Genomic DNA, 20356 nt, shown 5'->3' on the forward strand with positions numbered 1-20356 from the left:
TTGAGTTCCACCTTGCCCACTGTCATTATTCTTCTTGGCGTGAATGCTCCCAGTGTCCCTTTTAGATATGAGTGCTTTTGTGCCACACTTCAAAGCCAAGATGTGAGGCCTCCTTCTATACCCCCGTCGCCCCCATCCCTCACTTCAAGTTTGAGTGCTGGCCCCTTCTCCCTACTTCCATTAACTCTTACAACTGTATACGTTAGTGTCTGAGTGTTTTCACACATTCTGAGGCTGTTGCTTCCTTGCCCAATTTTTGGCACTGCTCCTTGTGACACATCCGCTCCTCCCTCTCCCATATTAGCAGCAAGTGATACTCTATAGTCATTGTTTACCTCATCTTGCTCTCTACTTCCTCAGGCTTCCGTTCCCCCTATGGCCCATTTCTACTCAACACTCCCCCTCTTCCCCTTCTTGGTGAATGCTGTCCTCTATGTACCCTTGAGTATGCATTTATTCTCTTCGTCCTACCCTCACCCAATTCCATTGGGTATAAGGCGGTCCTCTGTATGTTTTTTCCATTTATGCTCTAAATGCTTGAACCCTCCTTCCTAGGGTATTGGTGCATTTGAATTATTTTATATAGTTGAACTAAACCGGTATATGCCACAGAAGAGACAAAATAGGGTCTTGTTGGAAAGCCAAGAAAATTATGTACACTTTGTTGTTTTGATGAGCACTTAAAGGATTCTTGCGTGTTTCACCAATTGGAGTTTACAAAGAAAAACTGGTTCTCCAGCATTGGATCTTTCATAGATTCACATGCTTTGAATATTCCCTGTCGTCAGGCTGGGAATATTCGGTTAGACACTACCTACTTTTGCTAAAGGAAAAAACAGGTGTATTTGTCAGTGTATCCTCCTCATTCTGGGTGCTTGGCCCCAGCTAGTGGGACGTTGAGTGGTAAGCCTCTTCCTTGGAGCCATGTTCAAACTCTAACCGCACGTCGTGCTGAGTGGAGTCCTTGCACCCTTTTCTCACATGAATATACTTTTCTTCCGATCAGAAATTGGATCAGATAAGTCTTTTTTTCTTCCATTTTAGAATGGAGAGCAGATCTAAAGTCCCTGTTTAGGGCTTGCTTCACTTGTGGGCTTAATGTGTTTGGAGGAGACAAAAGCGAGATTTGCATCTTCTGCCTGTAGCCTAACCATACCATTGAGGAGTGTGACATCTGCCAAGGTTTCAGTGCAAAACCGCTTGGAGACAGGCACAGGATGTTAGTGAGCTGGCGAAGTGAGGGAAAATGCCCACCCTCGGAAGCTAAAGCTTCCAAGAGTGTGGCAGTGCCCAAACTTTATTTGACCGTAATCCCCTCTCACAAAAAGGGCAGTTCTGAGATAAGACCACACAGGAAATATAAAAACAAAAATAAAACCATGGTGATAAGGGCTCCTCCACAGCACTTCGCACGTTGTAAATGAGCACCTCGACGACAGCCGGGTTTTCCACGACATCCAAAGGCCATTGATGCCCACAGGGTCGTCGACCGGTTGTGCAAAAAAGTCTGCAGAACCATGGCCTTTGCTGTCGATGAAACCACCATCGACAAAGTTGTTGACACCATTGACACCATTAACGTCATGAAAGACCCCATCGACGAATGTAACAGTTCTTTTGTCCACAGAATACCACCGCTCGTCAACGACTGAATCAAAACACTGGTCGTCGATGAAGCAAGTTGAGCACCGGCCGTCGATGGCCTGATAAGTCCCATCCACAGAATCTAAAGAAAAATCACAGCAAAAGCCTGCTACATCACCAAACCAAGCACCCTCCTCTTCCATAGTGACAGTGAGTTCAAAGCACATAGGTTCACCCAGACTAGAGAAGACTGGCGCAGACCTACCGGCAACAACATGCCATCATAGAGGAGATAAAACCTACCTCACTGGCTGCATCACTGATGACTTACGTTTTAACCCACTTTTCTACCCAAAATTGTCTGAGTTTCATCTCCCATAAAAGATAACTTTACCATCATTTTACCCTCCTCCACAGCCTGGAAAGGAAGAGAAGAGGCTTCACAGGCTTGACCCTAAACGTGCACTGAGCTTTTACATATCTAGAATGACAAAGTTAAGACAGGATGACCAATTATTAGTGGACTATTTAGGTCCCAAATTGGGTATGGCGATTACCAAACAAACACTATCCCGATGGATTATATTGGGAATGTCCGAATGCTATAGACTGGCGGGAAAAGATCATCCAGATGGCCTACGGGCTCATTCGACCAGAGGCATAGCAACTTCCTCTGCTTTACAGAGGGGAGTACCAATGAAAGAAATCTTTGCGGCTGCCATGTGGTCATGTGTACACACCTTCACTAAACATAATTTAGACTCATCCTCAGGTCAGAAAACTGTATTTGCCAAAGCAGTGTTGCATCACACACACACACACACACACACACACATACACACACACACACACACACATACACACACACACACACACTCTCACTCACCCTCACTCTCACTCTCTCTCTCCTCCAAAAACTATAAACTGCTTTGGGAGTGTATCAAAGATCAGGAATTCGTGGGAGGACGCAATCCATTTGAAGAACAAATTACTTTCACCTTGTAACATTCTTTTGACTGGATGTTCCTCCCACGTATTCCTTATTGCCTCAGTAGAATTTCCCTTGCGATTACAGTCTAGGCTCTCTTAGGAGGAGTAACCATCAGGTATAAGATAAATCTGTCACTCGTAAAAACAGAACTGAAGCCAATGGGCGCTGCGTGTGCTACATATACCTTTGTTGATGTTGACATAGAGGCGGAGGCCTCCGAGGGACATCGAGTTGACAGGTATCGACACACAGCGCCCCTTGCTGAAAATAAAAAAATTCTGAAGCAGTAAAGCTGGATATTGGAAATATCAAAGATAAGGAATACGTGGGAGGAACATCCAGTCGAAAGAATGTTACCAGGGGTAAGTATTTTGTTATTTAGTCCCGTCCGGGGTTCATCGGGCAGAACCGCCTCCTTGTCCTCTACCAGGGAGGACGATTTTACAATACAAGCTCTTAATACTCGCAAGGATTTAAACCAAATTTCCAAATATAACAGAAGGCTAAAGACCAGCGCAAAGACATAGAGGCTCCCCCTCTTCACAGAGAGGGAGGCAGGCCAAAACACAAGCGTGACTCATCACAGATGGAGTGGGGGGGGCACATGTAGGGAGCAACGTCACAAACTACATCACTGAATGGAACGTGATCACAAAAGACAGATGGGTCCTAGACTCAACCACCAAGGCCACATCCTAGAGTTTGCCAAGCCCCCTCCCAATATGCCACCAAAACTACAGGTGCCACCCCATATAAAGGTGCTAAAGCAGGAGGTACAAGAGATGCTGCGAAAACATAACACCCAAAAAGTGCCAGAACATCTCTAAGGCATAGGGGTTTGTCTGCTCAAGGTATCTTGTCGCAAAAAAGCCAGATGGAAAATGTAGGCCTATCCGTGACCTCAGGATGCTGAACAAATATAGAGAAGACACCTGTGATGGTGCAGTAGGGAGAGATCGACACACGGGTGGGATTTCTGTTGCTACTGACTTTTTTCAAATGAAAAGTGGGTTTGGCAAAAGGCCTCACTAGCCATAATGCTAAGTGGGGTTTTCCTGCCTCAACATAAATCTCAAATGGGTCCCCCAGGATGTCGAAATAAAAAGAAGTCCAATGTTGTGTCTCAAACACTAACCCTAGCCCTCACACAAACAACTTAATATAAAGTGCTAAGTGGTTGTCTTCTCAGCAGCTTCTTTTCAAAGTTCTGACTACAAAGTTCAAAAGGGTGCAAAAACAAAGTTAGACAGGAGTCTGAGTATGTATCCCTTCTCTTGACTTTCCACAATGAGTACAAGTTCCAGGGAGAATTACTGATTTGCCTTGCTTCTGTTTCCACTTCTTCAAAGAGCTAAGAGATTGTCTCCCTTCCTCTTAGCTTTGCCCCAATGTTCACAATCTCTGGGGTTGTTTCCTTTCCCCAGGTTTTGCTTCTTTTGCACAGCCAACCAGGTTCACTTTTCTCCCTGGTACTGTGATTAAGAAGAGGAACAACAACTGTCCTCCTCATGGCCTAGTCCCAGACCTACCTGGTTTCAACAGTTCTCCTTCTAGGTAAACTTGGTGTACTATTCTGCCAAGTACTACCTATTGTACAGCCAACCTGGTTCAACTTCCTCCCGGGTACTGTGACTATGAAGATGCAACTGATTTATTTCTTATGGGTGCGAGTCCCAGACTTGCCTGTCTTCAGCACTTTTCTTTCTTGGTAGGCCTGGTTTACTCTCCTGCCAAGCACTACCATATATGACCATAGATATACAAGTTTCTTCAGTGTTACTTTCAGGGTCGTAGACCCTCAGCTCTGGGTATTTCTTCCCCTTCTCCACTTGCCACCACCTCTTTTTATTCTCAGGGTTTCAGACCCTAGGTGCAGGGTATTTCTCCCCCCTTTTTTTTACTTGCCATGGCTTCCTCAGCTTGTCAGGGTTACAGACCCTAGGTTCGGGGTGTCTCTTCCCCTTTTCTACTCACCACCACTCTCGCAGATTCCCAGCGTCTCCTTACCCCTTCGCGTACATGTCTTCTCGGTTCGCGAGGGCCTTCCCCCCCCCCCTTTACTCGCGGCTCCTCCAGAGAGGACTGCGCCCAATCTGAACTTTCTTTCCTTTTTATTTTATAGCCGGGTTCGGCTAGATTGAATAGGCTGGTCTGCTCACCATGGTTTCGCGGGGTGCTCTTCTGCACTTTGTGCATCATCTTCATCTAAGTATATTTTTCTAAGATGTCATGCCCGTTCTTTTTCGTCTCAGTATTGTGGAGTGGAGGACAAACATAGTATTTGCATACATAGAAGTATGGGGAATTCCAGGACTCTGGAGAGGGTAACAAGGTGAGGGAGCTAGGAGGTTGGTAGAAATATACCTCTCCTATACTGTCTTCCCTCATCCCTTGATGGGTTTGCCTCCCCCTGTGATCCTCCTACTGTGCAACACAACTAGTGTGATTATTGGACTGTGGCCGCACCACTCTGGCCACAGGAGCAGGGTCCCCCACCCCCCCATCCCTCCTCACCCCCCCCCCATGGGAGAAGGGACGGTTCATCTCAGACTACAATGGCTTTGATTTTCCATAAGCTACAAAAAGTCCTGCTAGCAGCCCTCCAAACAAACAGTTTTCCTTGGTGCGACCTTTTTCATGACAGAAGCACTAGTTCAGCCATTACCGGACTGGATCAATGTATTAATGACAATGGCCTCTTGCCTCAAGCATGGAATGTGGGTTTCTATCCGGAAATGCATGCAACTGCTAGGATCAATGTCCTCTTGCATACCTCTCATTCCACACTGCAGACTGCAAATGAGGACACTGCAGGAGTGGATGGCCGACAGATGGTCCCAAACAACTGGTTCTTGGGACGTCAAAGAAAAGATCAGCCTCACACTGACCCATAGACTCAAATGGTGGCCGTCCACTCGCCACATAGTGTTAGGCAATGTTTGTATGTAGTACCCTCTGGGACCACTACACACAACTCTGACCACAGGTATAGGCAACCCAACCTTTGGTATAAGCTTGTACTGCACAGTTTTGGTACCGTAATGAGCAGCCAGGCTTATCTCAAGAGGGGCAATGTGAGCTGTAGTGGGTTTACACAAAGATTCACAGTTACAGGTATTCAAATAAACTTACACTCAAGGTTTCTTGCATAAACAATTATTAATTTATCAGTTCTAAAGCCTTCTTCGGAAGGGAGCAATAGAATGGTAACACACAAATATACTTCAATACTGTACACTCTGAGTTTCTGAATCAGAAAAGACCCTTTTGGGATGTTTCACAGACACAACCTACACCCACAGGTAACTTCAATAACTAGAGTGCTGGGGACATTAATATTTTTACTGTTGGCATTCAGAACACTCTTAAAAATTGGTAAAAGGCAAAGTTTATTAAAATACAAGAGACCACAAATATTCTTAAGCAGGCAAATACTTTTAGATCATCTTAGAATTCAATAGGCTAAGCCAAAGTCAATGGACAAAAGTCTTGTATAGAATGAAGCACTCTGGTAAGTAAATGGAAAAGTCTTTGCACACGTTCTTAGGAGTCTTTGATGAAAAGAAGAATCAAATGTAGGGCCACAAGCTGATTAAACCTGTGAGTTGTGGAAGTTACAAGCCCTTCTACAGTAAGAGGTAAGTTCTTAGACTTATTACAGTACCTTAGAAAGGATCAAAAGATGCAGCTGATGTCTGTTCCTGTGCAGCTCTGCGGATCTCAATGTTCCTGGGCCTCAGTCATGGGGACAAGAGGGAGGATGTCGGGGGACTACTGCAATGCACTGGGACGGTCAAAACTTGCAACTGGCAAACTTCACTTTCATTGGCTGTTCAGTGTTTCAGCACCTTGCGTCTACCACAAATGGCAACACTGTGGTTCCTGGCTTTTGAGGTGGACTTTCCTTGCTTCTGGGGTCCCGCACTCTGAGGGGGCTCAGGCTTTGTCAGTCCTGCTTCTTGGGAGTCCGGAGGATCCTCTAAAAGCTCTAGGGCAGCTTAAAAGCAACACACACAATCTGGTTTTCCTCTCCCTAGCTATACGGGTTCCAGCAGCAACTCTGGAAATTCAACCAACTCTGAGATGGTTGTCCAGGTGGCTTACTTCGGAGTTGATTGGTCCCACCAACTCGAGGGGAGAAGTCGTCCTTGCAGGGGCTTTTCTTTCTATATACAAGGGGCTTCGGTATGCCCATGGTGACGAGTAGCAGACTCAAGCAAGAAAAATGAAAAATCAAAAGAAGGTAGTGCTGCTACTTTGAAAGTTCACTCCAATTGTCAATGAATGAAACACATATAAAGTTATATTGGGGAACCATTCACAGTGATACTAATGGACTGAATCCCTAAGTTAATTGCCCATTAAGTTGCTCCAGAAAGGAAAAACAAAAACACACACGTCAGGGGCTGTGGATATAAATTATTTGTATTAAGAGAAAACGGAAAACATTTTGGCAATTTACAACATTGTTAATAAAGACATATAATGAAATCCAAAACTTAAAATGGTCTTCAGTGCATAGTATTCTTCAAATGCATCACATAACCCGTGAGAAAAATATATGAAGCTTATTAACTTCAATGACTCAGTGCTATTGTGGACCTATAACAGTCTAAATCCTACACAAAGTTTGCAGATTTGTAAACTATCTGGTCTATCAAAAGCATCATATGTTTCAAATGCTTGAAGCAGAAGTTCAGATTTGTAAGTTATCTGGAGCCATCTATGCAAACTTGGCGTTTCGGCACTGCTGCAGAGCTTCACTGGACAAACCAACGGTCCAGGAGTTGCAGCAGGCGTTCTCTTCAAGTTCTTCTTTTGTTCCTTCGTCCTGTGGTCGATTCTGCCTTCCAAGCCAAGAGACTTGCCTTTTATTCAGTTCTCTCCCATTCATTCCAGCCTAGCTGTCACTCACCCAGCAGGGTGGCTGTCCTTGCCGGACAGACAGTCTGCCAGCAAATTACCAGAATGCATTTGGGTCTTCTAGGAGACTACGCACAGGGAGTTTCGGGCACCTCCCTCACTTCCTGCTTACCCCAGACACTCTGGAGCCAGAGGCGGGTTTCACTCTTGAATCCCGCCAAAGGCGAAATGAACAAAGTGACCAAACCTGGTTTGCCGCGTAGAGAAAATCTCTAGAAGGACCTTTCCACAAAGAGATGGCGAAAAAAGATGACCGGGGGTCATTTTGCCATTTTGTCAAAGATAGCTCCTGCGCCATTTTGAAAAAAGATGGCTCCCGCGGTTGCTTTACCGGAGCGGTTAACGCAGCCTATGGTAATGCAAACCATGGTAATTCAAATGAAACCACTTCCACAAGCCATTTAGTGAGGAAAAGGTAACATAAAAAATATTACATGAGGATCTAGACATAGGGGATACCAAGTAACCCCTCCAGCACCTTATGGTAAAATGGTGTGTGCTGGGTCTAGAAAGTTACAATGGTAAGTAAAGTCAATTTCACTTTACTGCTCTGGGAAACAGTAGCTTATCCCAGAAAAGGTATTTAAACATTTGGGAAATCTGGAAGACTTCCCTGTGTCACTGCACTGAAGGTGCTGTGTGACACAATGCAAAAGATGATGCCTATGGAGTTTGTCAGACTCCATAACCAAAAGAGAGAGAGGTAGAATTCACACAAAAATATGAGAGAGTGGGAAAAAGGGTCACACATGCTCCAGGTTAAAAAAAAAAAAAAAATCAAGTCCTCGGAATCTAGCAAAGTTGCTCGATGTCTCTAAGATGGAGGGAATTAGCACATTTTTGAGAATTCTCCCCAACACATAGCCGCAGGCAATCCACTACAAGAACCACCACACCAAAGAACCCTAGTCAGACACCTCCCTCTCGGGTTGAGGGTGCACATGTCTATCACCTCCATGTGAGGGGGCAGTGAACACAGTCAGAAGTAGTCCTACATATCAAAGTCTTGAAATTGAGGGCAGTCAGGTGGGGACTCCGGTCAGTCCTACCGGTCTTGAAGAGGAACAGTAGTGAGAGTACTCCGACAATACCACAACAATGTATTACATATGGAAATAAGGGGAACAAGATCCAAAACTCTGTCCTGGGTGGCTCAACAACTACAGTACTGGGCGATCGATAACCACGTATCGCTGCAAGCTTACCACTTCCCAGGGATCTAAAACTCGGTGGCAGATGAGCTCAGCAGAGCAGCCACGTAATGTCACGGATGGGAACTTCGCAATGTGCAAACTCTTTAGTAATGGTCTCGGCCGCAGGTGGATAAAGTGCAAGACGTTTGCGAGCACGGTACCTCAAGAAGGGTCAATGGGGTACGCTTTCTTCATAACGTGGATAGGCCTTTTCACCTACACGTTTCTCCCAATCCGTGATCCGCAAAGTAGTGCAGGTGATGCAAGCTTATCCTTGCCACCTAATCCCAATAGCACCAGCGCAGTCCCGCCAGCTACGGTACTTGGACTATGTCCAGATGTCAGACCGCCCAATTTCGCGACAGGTAACCTCTGACTTGCTATCACAGCATGGGGTGGGAGAAATACTACACTATGACCCACATTCCCCGAAACTATCAGTGTGCTCCCGACTTTGCTGAATTCTTGCACTTAGAGGTCATGAGCCTGACTGCTCTACCGCTCTACCAAGGTCCTGAGCGAGTATATACTGAAACTAAGAGTTGGGAATCTACAGACCACTGGGATCGCTTACTAAAGACTTATCTCCAAGTAGGACTTTAGGAAAACTCCCTCAACATCCTCAACCTCTCAGAAGCTGGGTTTGTATTATTCACATGACCCTTTTCTTGATCACGATTGCTGCCATCACCCACTCTGGATTCAACTTGCGCATCATACTTGTGATTGACGTGAGAGGTAATCATCCAAACCACACAATCTCCCTCAATGATTTTGATGGACGATTTTAACCACCCCACTTTTCTTGCCATCAAAAAGGATCGTGGGTCAATCATGGTACTGTGCTAATTTGTATTGACCCAATGGGCAGCCTTTTTCAATAGTGCAATGGTTGTTTCTATGCATCCTTTGGGTAGAGCCGGAATGCCAGTGATGACTGCAACCAGGGAGCTGCCGCCAGAGGCATATTCGATGTCTCACTGAACCCTATGGCACTAATTTCTAAACTTTTATTCCTTTACACCAGGTCCCCCCTCTTCTAGACCTTCAGCTGAATTACCCAGCTGCAGAGGCGGGGCAATATCGACTTTGAAGATAAGGGAGTTGGGGCAGACCAGTTTAGGGGCACCTGGTTTTGGGATAGCAGTAACTGGACATTGAGACATAACCTCCGAAAATCCTGTCTTGATCGACCCGATAGTTGTCATTGATGGACAATGAGCCCATAACTAGTTTAAGAGAAAGCAAATATTCCAGCATTGGGGCCAACTTTTTCCAAAAGACCTCTTCCAAAACTTTAAGCTCAGTTCCAGGATGTATCGCTATCCTGGAAAAGTGACAAATCCTTCCCCTGATCCACCCTCCTTGAAACTTCCAGAATATTCTCTGGCCTATTTATAACAACCGCCTCAGAATGTGAAGTTTCAATTAAAGAAGTCATAGCAGGTTGAGCAGACAGCTCAATGTTCGTGGCTATTGCCAATAGAGAATGGTAATTATTTTAGGTTGATCAAATATGCCCTCAGCAAATTTCCCCTGAGTAGCTGCCAGAATAGCCCAGACTGTTTAAAATACATTCCTCGATCTTCTCTGCCAGCTTGTTAAGATGGGTATCAAGGGAAGATTGAAGTCTGCCCTTTTTTCACACCCTCAACATTCTTAATTTTATTTTCCTGACCAAGTGGCCCTCTAACTTTTTGTTTCCCCATGCGAAAATTGCACATTTACCAGCTAGCAAAAACAATATTTAAACAAATCCAAAAGGCTAAAACAAAAAAAAGAAAAATGCACAGAATACACATTCAAAAAGTTAAAAAGAAGCACAAGGATCTATTTCAGTAGAATTATGAGTCCAGATCAATAAAATTCGATCTGGATAGTGCCCAAATGGTGCTTAAAACAAGAGGGAACGGCAGAGCGAACCTCCAACTGGCTAAAGGGGCTGCCAGAGTCAGTCTCCCCCTGACCCCCCTAGGCCTTAACTGCTGATTACCACTCGGGTTATGCAATACAGGGCAGCCAGAAAACCCAATGAAGATTTCAGTCCAATAATCCGGCACTGCAGGGCCCACAACCCACCACTGTTTGCTGTTCTCCATAGTCTGTCAGTTTAGGGCAAGTTGCAGGTGAACGGCGGGGCTGAGCACGTTTCAATCCCCAGTCCAAAGAGTCAGCTAACAGCAGCAAACAACGGAATGACAGAGCTAAATGAGCCTAGTCTCAGAAAACTCAGCAGTTAAGTGGAGGAGCTCAATTAGGCTGGCGTCCTTCTTGTCCTGGGACATACATGGCAAAAGAACCGAGTGGAGATGTCATGATTCCTGCTCCTCATGTCCCCAGCCATCCAAGATGTCAGGCTGGTCCCAGGCCACGATCACCTACTTGGCCCTCAAGGGCCTCTCCATCCCTCCAAAGACCCACTTGGAGTCAGACTTGGCGCTTGTGGCACCAGACTCACTCACTCCCATAGGATAACATTGGGGATTGGACTTGTAGTGCATTGATGGGGACAAGATGGATGCCCCCACATATTTCGGTTCCCAGAACTGCATGTGCAGTCTAGTCTTTTGGGTGTGGTTCAGCCCAGAGACACCTGGGATACCCAGAGACTATTTAAGCCACGCCCAGGCTGTGAAACATGCTTTGCTTTTTCTGCACCTGCAGCGTGACACTCGCCGTGTTCGGATCGGTCTCCAGTAGGCCTGCATCTTTCTTCTGGGCTCAGCTCCTGCAAGAACAAGAACACCGTTAGGAACAGCCTTACCTTGCAGCGCTTCTGCCCATCATTCATAGCTCCTTCCGTTCTGCGGGCATCTTCGGTGGTGTCATTCTCATCCCAGCACGCCGCACCATAAGGAAAAGGGAAAAGAACAGAAAAAAGGCATTAGCAAGCATTAGGCAAATTTTTGCTTATTTTTAAATACTGTACAAGCTTCAAACGCTTACCTGAATCCCAGCCGCTCTGCGGGAACTCTGTCTCCGGAACTTCTCATCCATCTGCAAGAGGGAAAAGACACTCCAGGTTAGCGTGGAAACATCTAGAGGCGCCGCATACCGCGCTTACTCACCGCATTTGTTCTTCATAACCGGCATCCACGCTGAAAACGTTGCAGCACCTAAAAGACACAGAAAAAGAACTCGGTTCAATGCAAATATGAAAGGGGTGCATCTCACTCACCTTCAGCGCTATTCCTCTCAGCACGCCGCCATCCCCGGACGCCGGCCATCATCTAAGGAAGGAAAGGAACGAAGTTAGAGAACTGTTCAAAAGACTCATACTTACCTGTCGGACTCTTGCCAGTGAAGTAACTAGGCAGCAACGAACTCGCATCAATCAACGCGCCCCTGCGTTGAAAGCAGGATGGAGGACACCCTATCCAAGAAAACAAGGCCCAGTCTCCAGTCGAATAGCCTTCAGGGAAGGGTTTGAGGTCGTAAGAGGTCGGATCAGGCTGAGTGACGTCCCCGTGGATACCAGGTGAGCGTTACAGGAGAGAAGGCAGTTCTATTTTTAAGTGCTGGTGGGCGGGACATATGTGCCGGCGATCCTCCTTCCTCCTCAGGGCGTTAGTGTTGGTGTCTGATGAAGGTGGAATGGATAGTTTGGTGGTGCGTGACCACGAAGCAATCGTGGTAGGCAGCCCGTCTGCACAACCAAGCCCATACCACCAATGAGAGAAAGCAACTCTCGATCCGATTCACAACACCAGTGATATCAAGGAAGCCGGACAGGGAGGAGAAAGATGCTGCGGAAGGTAAACTGCAGAGCCACGAAGACACTGAAGGTCCAAAACACTATAGGTGCCAGTGATGTTCACCCTGAAAACAGAAGGTAATAAGAGGAACGGTGGTACTGGAAGGTCAAGAGGGACTCCTTATAAGCGTTAAACCATTATACACCTTTAAAGCGCTCTGTTGCTTCTAGAAGCTAGGTCCATGTACAATAAATACCATAGTAATAATCAGTCAAAGGAAACCCGTCATAGTACTAATGTGGAAATAAGTTGATACACCAGAGCTGTTCCTGAGAGCAGGAGAAACATGAAATCTACAAAGTGGGTGAGGAATAGAACTGGAATCTAATTTCAGAACGTTATTAAGATAAAGAGAAACCCTAAAATCACAAAAGGGGAGAGAAACAGAGGTAGAAGCTTAGTACACCAGAACTTTGTAAATGAGATGAGAAGAAATACGAAATCCAAAGTCCACAAAGTGGGAGAGAAATAAAGTTGGAAGCTCATTTCCTTGGGAAAAGGGTATGGTCAACCATTACCCTGAAGATAGAGAAGCTTGTAAAGGGAGACAATTGGGGAGTACAGACCCTTGGTGTTAAAGGTCAACCCAACTCCCGATGAAAAGAAAGAGTATAATAGAGCCTTTTGGGGAGTAGAGGCCCGTGGAGTCAGAAAAGTAAGACTCCTACGTGAAACACTCTGGGAAAAGGTGAGTTATAAGTAGTAGTTGAGAAACCAAAATATCGAAGAGGAATGCAGTCTAAAAGAGGTTCTCAAAACATACAAGAGAGAGAGGGGAAGCCTGAATAGAACTAAGAATCTCTCAGAGGGAGGACACGGAAACTACAAGTTCTCTAAAAGAACTGCAGAACTTAATTATGCAGATAATGAGAAAACTATTTGTTTGCTTTGACTGAAACAATTGAATCAAGATAACCCTGTGATAGACTGCAGCAACCAGGCGAAGGGAGGCATTCTTCTAGCTTTAGTTAAAGTAACGGTAGGATCAGATAGGATGGATTTGGACAGTGGACAGACTTGTTTTGGACATTCACACTGACACGCACCCTAGTTAGTAAAATAGGTAGGTAACACCTTGTAGCCATATAGAAAGATAGGCCTTATTTTACTTTAAATAAACTTCGAAGTGGAAAATGTCCACATCCTTTTTTCTGATCCACAGAAAAATCATCACTCCCCTGTTAGAATCTGAATATGGCCTCCAGGGGTGGGGCTTACTACTCGACCTCCCATTTGGCTGGGACCAAAAGCGTACTTATTAAGGAGGATAGACTACAAAACATACATGTTCTTTCCTTAGTAAAAGTTGGGAGTGTGTAACCGAGACGTCCCAGCCTCATGATGGGGAATATTCCAAGCATGTGAATCTATGAACGATGCCAATGCTGGAGAACTGGAGTTACAGGGAAGAAACATACTCCTTCCATCTATTTTGTATGGAATAGTGTGGACAGCGCCAAATCCTGGTTGGCCTGGGAGTATGCAGATTTTATATCTCCCTGGAGATAGAAACATCTGTATATGTGTTGCATGGGTTTACAGATGCATACTTTTGCTTACTTTGCATGATTATAAATGTCATTTTTAAATTGAATTTCTATGGTCTTGATTGATTACATCTTGAGTTCTGCTGGCAAGTTTACGAATTGTAATCTGGAAATTATTAGAGAACAATTTGTTAGTATAGAAAATGAAATGTTAAATTATTTTTTATATGTAATGTGTTTTTTATGTAATTTGTAATAGTCTTGATTTACGCCAGAACCACCCCCACACCCACCGTGAGTACTAATGTTGCTGAGCCCCCTCCCTCAGGTGCCATATATGCATATATTTCCAATTAAAAGCATTCCCCATAATCCATTTATTTGCTGCAGACTTTATTCTGGTAATGACCTGTGATGAGTGTGCATAACTGTTAAGGGAGTTTCCTAAAGTCCACTTGAGGTAAGACTTCTGTTAGGGAGAATTCTCATAAATGTGCCAATTCCCTTCACCTTAGAGACCACGAGCAACTTTGCTGGATTTTGAGGACTTGATTGTTTTTACCTGGAAAGAGTGTGAGCCTTTTTTTCCCACTCTTTCATGTATGTGTTTTACTCTGGTGGTGTTTGATTATGGAGTTTTAGACAACTCCACAGGCATCTTCTTTCCATGTGTACCTTAAATGCAGTGACACAGGGATGTCTTTTAGACTTCCCAAAGGTTTAAATACCTTCTCTGGGATGAACTACCGTTCCCCAGAGAATGTGAAGTGAAATTGACTGCTCTTTCCGAATTCCTAGACCCAGCACACACTATCTTACAATAGAGTGCTGGAAGGGTTACTTAGTATCCCCTCTAAGTACTCATGTAGCAGTCAAATGCTTCCCTTTCCTATTGAAATGGCTGGTTGCAGTGGTTTTACAACAAACTACCATGATGTTTCCCATCTGTGAACACCTGTCGCTAAAAATTACAGGAGCCATGTTTTTCAAGATGGGGCCTTAAGCCCCTTTGTTTAAACAGGTCCCGGTCTTCTTTTTTCGCCGTTTGTTTTCGGAAAGGTCCTTCTAGAGTTTCTCTGTGCGCCAAACCAGGTTTGGTCCCTTTGTTTGTACGCCTTTGGCAGTCTTCAGGACTGAAGACCGCCTCTGGCATCTGAGTGTCTGGGGTGGGCAGGAAGTGAGGGAGGTGCCCGAAACTCCCTGTGCTTAGTATCCTTATAGACCCAAATGCACTCTGGTGTGATTGGCTTGCTTGAAAAATGTGAGTCTCTTGGACTGGAAAGCAGAGTCGACCACTGGCACGAAAGAACCGAAGACGAGCTGGAAGAGGACGGCAGCTGCAACTCCTGGACCGTTGGTTTGGCCGGTGAAGCCCTGCTGAAAGTCCGAATTGCCAAGTTCATCTCGACAGAGAAGCCCCTTCAAGGACGACTTCTTCCTTTGAGTTGGTGGGACCAATCAACTCGTAAGCCACCTTGATATCATTCTCGGAGTTGGTTAAATTTAACCAGGGGCAGGACACCAGTTTGTGTGCTTGTCTCCAGCTACTCAAACTGAAGTGACTCCATTTTGTCAGCGTTTTTCGATGATCCCGTGCAGTGCAGGAGTCCTCCGACGTCCTCCCTATTGTCCCCAGGACTGAGGCTCAGGAACAGTGAGATCTGCAGGAACTGCCAGGAACCAAAGTCTTCAGCTGCATCTTGTTCTTCATATTAAGGTACTGTGCCAACACAATTGAGAGAACGTACCTCTCACAGTCAAAGTTCGTGGAACTTTCCCGACTTGCAGGCCTAATCAGTTTGACCCAACATATGATTCTTTTTTGTACAAACTACTTCTGAGAACTTTTGTAACAACTTTACTGTTTATTACAAGAACTGCTCTTTCCTATCCAAGACATTAGTCCATTGACTTTGGCCTAGGCTTATTGAACTGAATCGAGTCCTCTGGTGAATTGAAACTATTTGCACTGCCTAAGAAAGTATTTGTGATCTATTCTGCTAACTTGTGCCTTTTACTCCCATTTAAAGTAACTGAAATGCCTTTTTGCTCCTATTTCCGGGGAGCCTAATTTACTCGGAAACGTATTGGTTTGGTATTGAAGTGTTTGTGTATAATATTAAGTTGCTTTCTAGTGAATGTTTTCTAAATGATTGTGTAATAAATTAATAAGTCTTTTACCAAGAAAGCTTGAGTGTGTCTACTTGAACCACTGTGATTGTAAGACCTCTGTGTAACATCCTTGTACTGCTCACATTCCCTCTTGAGATGAGCCTGGCTACCAAAAATGGTATAGTACAGACTTATACCAAAGGTTGATTTTGCTTACACCTGTAGTCCTAATTGTATGTGGTGGTCCCATAGGGTACTAGATGCAATTCTGCCTAAAAACTTCATAAAACTATCCCTTGGCATACAGGTCCCCAACTCTTACTATAATTCTGTACTACTCTAGGAATCTTGGCAGAGTGGCAGAGCAGCCAGGCTTATGTGAGCTGTAGGTACATTGAACCCAGTAAATACAATAGTCCCAAGAAACACTTACACATAAAATGTTATATTAAAATGTACATTTATTATATTTACACAATGAAGTTAGATACTTATTTCACTTAACCAACATACATAGGAATTCTTAATAATACTTTTCAAAGGCAATTGCTTCAGTGGTAGTTGCTTGCGGTGCACTTGTTACAGAGTTTGACACTAATGACAGTTCTACCGTATTATCGGTACTACCGCGCACTCGCTTTACTCCAGATATACAGTAATTGTATTTTGTTAGCAAAAAAACGGTAAAATGAAATCTTTTAGGAAGGAAAAAGGTTGGTTAATCACACAGCAGCAGAGCTTAATGTTCTAGAGACTATTGCAGAGGGCCTGCCATGACAAAAAAGCACCACAGTTCCTTTCTTCTCTGGATTTTCACAAGTTCTCAGGTCTATTATTCACCATGGGTCTCCCTCCTTCGGGCTCGGACCATGTGATCTCACTTTCTAAGTTTTCTTCTGTATATTAAAAATCTAAGACCTTTGTGATTGAGCAATAGCTTTTGTTAAAACCGTTGCAGGATCACTTAGATTCACTTCATTTCTCATCTTTTACTTTTGCTTCTGCTATTTCTTGGTTGCATACCTTTGAAAGAGCACACTTGCGGTGCTGGACCACTCTTTCACTGGTATTGTATCTTTCTTTGTTCATGTTCAAACATCCATCAGCAATTTAGCTTTCTTCGAGTCTCATCACATGCGTTACCAATTGTTAGCCAAAGATTGTATGCAGTACCCTTTGGGACCACTACACACAACTAGGACTACAGGTGTAAGCAAAACCAACCTGTGGTATAAGTCTTTTCTATACAGTTTTGGTAGCGGAGCTGAGCAGCCAGGCTTATCTCAAGAGGGGAATGTGAGCAGTAATGATGTTACACAGAGGTCTACAATCTCAAGTGTTCAAGTAAACTTACACTCAAGGTTTCTTTGATAAATACTTTTAAATAGCAGGTGATACTCAAGCACAAGCGACATGGAAGAGAGATAACCAAAAATCTATTCTGGATTATTTCAGAACTTCAAAAGGTATGACGATGAGTCTCTGCGGGATGAAGGTCATCAAAACTGCTTTAAGTGAACACAATCTAGTAACCATCTCATTTAATAGAGAACCAACAAAAGAACTTAAGAAATGGAATCAAAAGATCGAAGTGGAACAGGGAGGCAACCTGCTGAGAATGAGTAGCGAGAAAATAAAACTCACAGCCTCATTAAATATACCGAACTCTGAAAAAGATGCCACAATGATTGAATATGATGCCCTTCTACAAATATATAAAATTCAATCTAATCCAAATATGAAAAGTCGGGTGAAGAAACATGAATATGACCCCAAAGTGGTTAGCAAAAAAATGGACTTGCGGAAGCAGATGCGAGCCCTAGAAGTTTCCAACATAAGATCTGAGAAGGATAAAGAAAAAAGGAAAAAGAAAATGCAATATAAGAACTGGCTGAAGTGGCATAAATCTGCACTTGAACAAAATTATGCTGAAGCTATGATGTCATGTCTGGCCCAAAGAAATTCGAGGGATTTCTGGGCAGCAATCAATGAGTTAGAAAGACCGCAGAATGCAAGCCTCTGTAATTTGTTGGCAGAGGATTTGTGGATTGCCCATTACACTGTGCTTTTTCAGAAAAAGAATTGTGCTCATACCTCTGACGTGTTGAGCAAATCCTCTCATTATGGAGAGAGATGACATCTTTACTAATATTAGGAAACTAAGTACTTTGTGCACCCCTGGATCCAATGGCTTGACTAACTACATCTTAAAGCAAAACCCAGAGGAATGGGCTGACATTTGCCATAAGCTGTTTAAGATTGTATTAAACGAAGGAAGAATACCGAAGACCTGGAAAAAAGCCATAATTGTCCCCATTTTCAAAAAAGGCTTGAGATTAGATCCAAATAACTACAGACCCATTGCACTTCTAGATGTAGTGGGGAAACTCTTCACCACCCAGCTGTTGAATCAACTAACAACCTGGATCAAAAAGTCTGGAGTAGCTGATTCGAGACAAACCGGCTTCGTCAAAGGGGTGGGCTGTAGTTTCAATTTGTTCATTCCGAATACCTTGAAAATGGAAGCGACAAAGAAAAAAAATCTATCTACTTTTTATTTATTGATCTGGCTCATGCCTTCGATGGGGTTAATGGAGAGAGGTTGTGGAATAAAATGACAATTAAAGGCTGTCCACTCAGTTTAATCTCTGCGATAAAGGCTCTCTATTCTGAGACCTCTGTCCAAGTGCGCCTAGATCAGAGGGGGCACATAACAGCACCTAGATCAACTACCCGTGGTGTTAAGCAGGGCTGCCCTCTAGGAGCCACGCTTTTCAACTTTTCCATTTCAGATGTTGGTGAAGCTCTGCGGAACGTAAATTATTTTCCTCCAAAGATCAATGAAGAACATATTAATATGATCGTATATGCAGACGACATCGCAATTTTAAATTTAATGCCAATTGGCCTGCAGAGGAAGATTACTGCCTTGAAGGACTACATTGAAGAAAACAAACTTGAGATCAATGTACAGAAAACTGAGATACTCATATTAAATAACCTACAAGGATCCCATAAACAAAAAGCTTGCCAAAAATTTGAATGGAAGCTGGTCAAGGATGTCCTTAAAGTGGTTACAGAGGCAAAATATCTGGTATCACAATAAGCGAAAGCATTTTCGACGATCCCATGGTGAAAAAGCTAGTTTCAAAATGTAATCAACTTGCTGCGCAAACTGCTAAACTTAACTCAAGATATGGGTAATTTTCGATGCTCCCAGTCGTACGTTTTTACAGAAACAAAATTATTCCTGCACTCACATATGGAGCAGAGACTGTTTGGAATCGATCAAGATTTCTGGTCAAGATGCGAACATGTGATATGGCGAAGGACTCTCAAATTGCCCAAGGGCTTTCCAACTTACTTGCATGAGGTACGTGCTAAGTTTATCATCTATGAACGAGATTGTCACATGGAATTTGCTAACTCTGTATAGAAAAATTGTGGGAGCTGACCATATCGTACAATTTCGTACCCTAAAGAATCTAAATGAGCGCTCGACTGAAGGCCTCTTGAGTGCCTGGAGAGCATCCTGTGAGAATCTTAAACCAGCTAAACATGGATAAACACACACTTCTGCAGAATCCAAATGCAGTTAAAAAAGTTAAAAAAAAAATAAAAAAATCCTAACACAAGATTGGATTGACACCTATGACAAGAGAATACAACATAAAAGAATGAAAAATGCCCCACCGGAAGCAAAAAAAATTGAACGAACTCCCTAAGTACTTGATGCAATTCCCATGCAAAAGGAGGAGAGGGATCTTCCTAAATTTTAGATTAAATGCATGGGAAACTAAAGAAACTTTGCACCAAAGAGGAGGGAGCTGTGTGCAAGAACATGCTTGTCGTTTTTGTAATAGCTCTGAAAATTCATTGAAATACCTGGTGCTGTTTTGCCCTACCTTTAGTGATGAGAGAACGAGATGCATGGGTCAAGAGATGGCTAAACATGCCATGTATACTGCAGAAGAATGGTGGAGCATTATGCATGTCGGTGAAAATAATAAATTAACATTCGCAGTGACTGCATTTTTAGACATCATATTAAGAAGTTTGAGAACTAGTAGTGATGCTAAAAATGAGGAATGTACATGACTTTGACCGGCTTAGTATCTGTATACAGAGTTTGCAAGGACTCTAAACTACTGGTCAGATGTCTTATGCTTTATGTAATCTTCACATCAGCCGAATGGAAATGATATTCTGCTTACCACTTTGGAATCATTTATTTTAATAAATGTATAAGACAATGTTTTTCTTCTGTTTTTTTTTTAAAGTTTGTAATAAACATATTTTTTATCTGTCAGT

General features: G+C 43.7%; 1 protein-coding gene across 6 annotated transcripts in view; it reads left to right on the top strand.

Moving 5' to 3' along the window:
• BCKDK (branched chain keto acid dehydrogenase kinase) overlaps positions 1-20356 on the top strand; it is a 744533-nt gene that overhangs the window by 407455 nt on the left and 316722 nt on the right. The window lies entirely within an intron of this gene.

Source organism: Ambystoma mexicanum, chromosome 3p, assembly GCF_040938575.1.
Source record: "Ambystoma mexicanum isolate Mex_15411 chromosome 3p, UKY_AmexF1_1, whole genome shotgun sequence".
NCBI classification, from domain to species: domain Eukaryota; kingdom Metazoa; phylum Chordata; class Amphibia; order Caudata; family Ambystomatidae; genus Ambystoma; species Ambystoma mexicanum.